Consider the following 7,657-nt stretch of genomic DNA (forward strand, 5'->3'; position numbering starts at 1 on the left):
TACATTAACTAATGATTTACCAAACATTTCAATATTGTTTAACCTTAAACCACCAGAAAATTGTTAAATAAAAATACAATAGTTATGAAGTAGCATAGCAGAGAAATTTAAGGTTTTGAGAAATTAATAATAAATTAAAAAAGACTTGCCTCAAGTTTATTGTTATGTTTCACATCTGTAACCTCAGTATTGAACTGGTTGAGTAAGGAGGAATTTCATTAGTTCAAGATTATCATGGATTGCATAGAGAACAAGTTAAGACTATATAATTCCTATTTCCTAGCTTTGGTCTTCCCTCTTGTTTAGCTTCTTTGGGTCTGTGGAGGGTAACATGGTACCTGTATTTAATGGCTAATATCCACTTATAAGTGAGTATATACCGGACATGTCCATTTTAAATTAAGTTACTTCACTCAGGATGGTTTTCTCAAGTTCCATCCATTTGCCTGCAAACTTCATGTCTTGGTTTTTAATAGTATTCCATTATATGGGTGTACCACATATGCTGGAGCATGTTTTGGGTATATGTGCAGGAATGGTATAGCTGGGTCTTGGTGTAGAACTATTCCAAGTTTTCTGAGAAAACCCAAAATTGATTTCCAAAGTGCTCATCCAAGTTTCCACTGGCAGGCAATGAAGAATTTTTCCCCTTGCTCCACATCCTTACCAGCATGTGCTATCACTTGAATTTTTGATCTTAGACCTTCTGATGGGTGTGAGATGGAATCTCTGAACTAATTTGATTTGCATTTCCCTGATGGCTTAGGACTTTGAACATTTCTTTAAGTGCTTCTCACCCATTAGAAAAGGGAATAAAATAGTCCTAAGAGGCAAATGGAGGGAGGGAACTGGGAGGAATGAGGGACTATTGAACAAAAGCACCTGGCATCTCAGTCTCCATCTTGTCCATGGACCATCATCTTTAAACTAACACTCTTTTGTCTCTTCCACTAGCTTGCTTCCATCCCTGAAATTGACTCGGGATATTTTACGATAGGGGGCTTTCCAGACACCTTAAAATGAGGGCATTCTTCTCCAGACTTTTCACAATGAGGACACTCCTTTCCAGACTTTTTATGATGTGAACATTCCAGTTATGCTGATGTGCAACCAAACAATAACGTGGGTTTGGCCCTTGCACCTGGGCAAAAATACCTTTGTGGTCTGGAGTTTTAAATAGTGCCTTTCCCTAGAGTAAATTGAGACTTGATCAGAATATTTTGTCTTGTCTCCTTCCTTCACGTCTCCTGTTCCCAAATTTGTCGTTGCAATTCCCTCTTCTCGAGAACCCCATTGTTAAAGTCCTGCAGGTCGGAGCAAGGGACATGGGATAAAGAGGGGAGTGGGGTGTTCAGGATCTGGTGTGGTATTGGACAGGAGACATGGATAGATGTCCAGGAAAATGAATGGAAATCTTCAACTGACAAGGATGAAGAGGTTGGGGTATCACCAGGGTGAGATAGCGAACTGGGATAAGGGAGGCACCCCAGAATCATTGGAGATGACGTTAGCTGTGAATACATTGGGGACCTGGAACCTAAGGAGGCCACCTCCTATGGAAGAGTAGGAACTTGCGAAGAGGCAGCAATGCCAGTGAAGCTATAGAGACACCAGCTCACCCACAACACTTTCAACACAAAATATATATCTGTGGGCCTGTATACCAGAGGCTTTCACGGAGATCGCTGGCCCAGCCCGAGAGAGTTCCAGTGAAGGGAAGGGAGCACTGGTGGGGAGGAGAAGTTGCTTCCCCTGCTTTTGCTGCTGCAGGTGTCTCCACCTTCATCTCTGCTATACCTTCTAGGTTGTTCAGTTACTCGGTGCTGCCCTGCACTAAGTCGGGTAGGGCTGGGCCTACGAGAGGCCAACTAGCTTGTGAGAAGTGAGGAGCAGAGGCCAGCTAGCCAGTGAGGAGTGAGGAGCAGAGGCCAGCTAGCCAGTGAGGATCGTGAGTGAGGAGCTGCTTCAGGCTGCATTTGGGAGAGTAGACCTCTTCCCAAGTGTTACAGCTCTTAGAACAAAAGACTCAGAGGACAGAGTAGTTCACGGACACCTTTAATTCCCTGGACAGGATTTATATACAGTTGGGAGGGGGGGTGTGATTCAGCAAGAACTTCCCATTGGTTTGGACTGAGAGCTTGAGGTAACCTTATTTGCATGTAAGGAGGCTTGGTGCTGCTTATATGTGACCAATATCACATACCTTTCCTACGGGAGTGAGGGGTGTGGGGGGTGGGGAGGTGGGGGTGCTGTGGGAGATTGTGACTGCAACAGGAGCCAAGGGCCCAGGAGGCTTGGTCAAACACCTTCAATCCCATACATGTGGAAATTACCACCCACCAGGTCTCCAGGGTTCCAGACCTCTTGCTCGACCAGGACCAGGTTGCCTGCACAGACTGTTGCTCTACTTATATCCTATCTACAAGAAATGCAGTCATAGGGGATGAAGTAGAGACTGGGAGAATTGTCACCCAATAACAGGCCCAATCTGAGACCCATCCCACGGGCAAGCACTAATCCTTAGCATTATTAATAAAACTCTATAATACTTTCAGACAGGAGCATGTTTTCCTCTGAGAGACTCCACCAGCAGCTGACTCAGACAGATGCAGACACCCACACTTAAACAGTGGATGAAGCTTAGGGACTCTTATGGAAAAATAGGAGGAAGGATTGCAGGTCCCAAAAGGGATAGGAACTCCATAGGAAAATCAACAGAGTCATTAACCTGGACCCTTAGGGTTCTCAGAAACTTAACAACCAAACAAAGAACATACATGGGGTAGACCAAGGCATCCTTGCACATTTGTAGCGATGTGCATTTTGGCCCTCATGTGGGTCGCTTATAATAGGAATGAGGACTTTCCATCTACGCTGTTGCATGTATTTGGGATATGTTCTACTAGCTGGGCTGCCTTATCAAGCATCAGAGGAGAGGAAGCACATAGCCATGCAGAGACATGAAATGCCGAAGAAGTCAGGGCCAGGAGCACAGGGGAGGGGGCATGGCCTGCCACTCTCTCAAAGAAGAAAGGGAGAGAAGATGGGGAAAGGATTATGGGAAGGGGTAACCAAGACAGGGGCAGTATACGGGATGTAAAGTAAATAAGTAAAAAAATGAATTTATTTATTAATTAAAAATATCTATATGACAGTTTGAAATGGTTCTGCAATTTTATTCTCTTAGTTATAATTATGGTAATGGCCCTCAAATTAAGCATTGACAATAGTAGCATTAGCAATGCTTCTAATTGCATAGTAATACCTTTGAAAAATTCTAATAATAAATAAATATTCATAGAACAGTCAAATCTGAGAATTTTTGAAATACATAAGTATCTTTGAAATATCAAAATAAAATATTTCTTCACCATCTGTTCTTTGTTGCTACTTGATATATAATAAATCTTAATAAAATATAAGCTTGGAAATTAATATTTCCAGTGAAGGTATTTTATTTATTTCATTATATTTGATTATTATTTTTCTTTTTAAATAAACTTTATGGCTGATACCACTCAAATAAATAAATGTTACCTAAATTCTGGTGAAAATGCATAAGTAAAAACAAATTATTTTATTAGAATTTTGTATCATTCTATTATGTTTTATACTTAGATGCAATTCTCATTTTAAATTGTTTTATTTTATTGAATTATATTTTTCTTATTCATTTTGATATATTACATATATTTTCTTCACAGGAATTGATTAAATAATACTTTGGAGTCTTCAAAGTGAATATAATCATATTTCAGAAATGTCATGAAACTGTATCAAATGGAAATAATTTCTACATTTCTTTTTATGAACTGTGTCTTAGAAGACAATATGATTTAGTAAGGTAAATGCAGAGGCAGCACCATATTTTGATCATATAACTGGCCAATGTCATTTCAGTGAAGAATCTATTGTCTACAAAAGTCAAAAAAAAAGTAAGTGAAAATACTGATGGAAAAATATTTACAGATAATTGTGCTTTGGGAAAATATTATGTTCACTCACTTGAAAAATAAATTCTTTTGAGTTTCTTTATCATTAATTGATAGAACAGCAAAGAAGAAGAAAGCCATTCAATAGTTTATCCTCACCTCAATCTAGTCTACTTTTAATGAGGTTATGAATCTGTATAGTTCTTTCTAAACATGAGCTGTTATAGGTTGTAATAATAAAATGATACAGTTTAATAACAGAAGAATAATGAGAAAAGGCAATGAGTACAAAGTAAAAATTTGGTGTTTCAATACAATAGGATAATTTCATATTCACATATTTATTTATGCAATGATAGCAGAGTGGAATTTTAATGCATGGCTATGTTTTAAGAATTTATGTATTCTAATGAGCAAAAATTAAATCATAATTATGTTTCAAAATATCTACATTTTATATTTCTTGTGTGAATAAAAGTCAATATTTTGTTTCCTTTCCAAAAACTAATAATAGTGAACTATAAATTTACATCTTGGGCATCGAGACTACAAGATTCTCTCTTGCTTAGGGGAAAAATATCTTCAGCTACATTCAACATACTAAAACCAGGAATATATACCCTTACATCCTCTAAACCAGCCCCTTCATCTTGATTATTTTGAACTAAAATTCAAATAAGCTGCACCCTTGTATTTAAGTTTATGTCACAATGTTAAATAGGTAAGCACGCCAGTGATTAAAGAGAGTAAAAATACATATTAAAGCTTATATATGGTGAAAAACTAAGAAACAATGAATTAGAATGTGTGTCTCTTTTTTTGCAGCCTCTCCTGTTTTATGGGGGTTATTTTTGTGCTATAGATTTGCATATAAAATGGTTCTTAGTAGACAGTCAGAAGTACACTAATAGCCCCAGGAATCATTCTGTTCACTACCATTTCACTTTCACATTCTTAAGTTTTATAAATTATTTGGCTGTATTTTTCTATTTTTATTTATTTTTGAGAAAAATCTTAGAGGCTAGTGTATAAAACTTTTTAATCAGTGAGAACAAGTTTATATATTTCTTGTATGTAACTTTTAAGATGGATCAAGAAAATGAAGATGAAGGAAATGGCATGGAAAGAATAAAGCATAAAGTATGCAAAAAATATTCAGCTCAAATTTACCTCTTGCCAAAGCTCTGGAAGTTATCAAATCCACAGTGTTTGGTTAGTATGCTAGAGTTTTGCTGGGGTCAAGTTCCAGAGCAGGAGCAGAGCTCATTTACATGGGATAATGTTGAGGAGAAGAACAGAATAAAAGGTAAAAATAGAGCCATATGCTATTAATAAACTGAGCAAAAACAAATTAGTAGACCACGGGAGTCAGTTGAAGAATCAAAAAGTAACATAATAAACTATTAATCACAAATGCAGGTGCTACCTTAACACAAAGAAAATGATAACATAACTGAGAACAAACAGATTCAAAGATGATCTTAAGTAATGCCATCTTCATCATCAAATTTCACTAAAAAGTGTTGATTTGGAGAATTTTTATATAGATGTTTCTCACAATGGATAACAACGTACCTTTGTCTTAGTATTTCAGAACATCTAAAACCCTAAGGTATAAAATTTTAAAATTTTCCTTTGTGTATATTTACATGAGGTTCATGAAATGTATAATCATAAATCATTCAACAGTTGTCTATGTGATCTTTTAGTGTCAAAGTTTTGTAATGACTTCACAATGTCACCTTTACACACACACACACACACACACACACACACACAAAACAATAACAATCAAAGAAAAGGAGACTTGAAATGAGAGAATGTTGGGAGCAAGAGACAAGTTGGATGATAGAAAAGGAAGAGATATGTAACTATATCTTAATTAAACAACAACTTTAAAAAGAAGAAACTAATGAAGCATATTTTAAAAAGTCAACTTCCTTCTTTCTTTTTTCTCTTTCTTTCTTTCTTTCTTTTTTTTTCTTTTTCTTTTTCTTTTTTTTTTTTTTTTTTTTTGAGACAGAGTTTCTCCATGTAGCTCTGGCTGTCCTGGAACTCACTCTATAGACTTGGCTGGCCTCAAACTCAGAAATCTACCTGCCTCTGCCTCCGAAGTTGAGATTAAAGGTGTGTGCCACCACTGCCCAGCTAAAAAGTCAACTTCTAAGGTTGTAGAAAGTTTTATAATTCAACTTTTCAACTGAAGACATGAGTTTTCTATAATTTAGAAAAACTGAAAATGAATAATAAGACCAAGGACTCAATTATAAAAGCAAATAAAAGATCTTGATCATTCAGGTAGCAAAGAGAAACCCAGCTAGCTAAGATGTGTGTGAAAAGATGTTCAACAGCCATAGTTCTCAAAGAAATGTAATTTTAGGTTTTAGCTGAGCATAGGATTTCTGAATCAGCAAAGTGATAACACACACACACACACACACACACACACACACAAAATCACTGTGCTATTAATTCCTTGAAAATGACAGCACAACTGTGAAAGAAACTGTTCAGAACTCTGAAAATTATTGACAAGCATGCAAGGAAACCATAAAGTATCACCCAGCCTGGTAAAAATTGATCAGATTCTTAAATAGCTTGGCTAGGTAGCCAATTTATTACAGTGACTTCTCCCATAATCCATCAAAGTTGCTGTGGAAGGAACAAGTTAACTAAACTCCTTCAACAGCCTCTCCAGCTTAATTTTGAGACAATTACCTTTGACAGTTAAATTCACAGAACTGGACACACAACCCTGTGGTGAAACACTTGTCTAGCATGTGCAAGACCTGAGTTCCCACTCAAACATTGTGAACAAAAAAACAAAACAAAACAAAAATAAAAAACTAGATGATTTCTTTGATGCCCACAATCAAATTTAAAGAAGGCTTACATTATTCTTTTTATTTCTTAGATATTTTCTTTATTTGCATGTCATATGATATCTGCTTTTCCAGTTTCCCCACCCCCCCAAAAAAAAGACAAAGCAAGAAAAATAAAAATAAAAAAACAAAAACGAAAGCAAATCTCTGTTCCATCCCCCCCCCCCTGCTCACCAACCTATCCTTTCCCACTTCCTGGCCCTGGCATTCCCCTACACTGGGGCATAGAACCTTCACAGGGCCAAAGGCATCTCTTCCCATTGATGACCAACTTGGCCATCCTCTGCTACACATATGCTGCTGGAGCCATGAGTCCCACCATGTGTACTCTTTGGTTAGTGGTTTAGTCCCTGAGAGCTCTGAGGGTACTAGTTAGTTCATATTGTTGTTTGTCCTAAGAGGCTGGAATCCCTTCAGCTCCTTGGATCCTTTCTCTAGCTCCTTCATTGGGGACCCTGTACTTAGTCCAATTGATGGCTGTGAGACTCTACTTCTGTATTAGTTGGGTACTGTCAGACATTATTCTTAAACATTTCAATTGTTGTGTATGAATGTAATTTAGTGTAACTTAATGATTATGATTGCTTTTGTGGGTGTTTTCTTTACCTTTTACTGTGTTCAATTGAAACTTAGGTAGGCTTCAAAATACATTACAAATATTGGCACAATAATTTAAGCACAATTTTGTAGTGAATGACACAGGATGAAATGCTTAGGGAAAGTGTGCTAAAGAATCAGCATAAAAACTTTTTAATGTTGGGAGGCAGAGGCTGGTAGATTTCTGAGTTTGAGGCCAGCCTGGTCTACAGAATGAGTTCCAGGACAGCCAGGGATACACAGAGA

This window comes from Mastomys coucha, unplaced genomic scaffold, assembly GCF_008632895.1.
Source record: "Mastomys coucha isolate ucsf_1 unplaced genomic scaffold, UCSF_Mcou_1 pScaffold12, whole genome shotgun sequence".
NCBI lineage: Eukaryota > Metazoa > Chordata > Mammalia > Rodentia > Muridae > Mastomys > Mastomys coucha.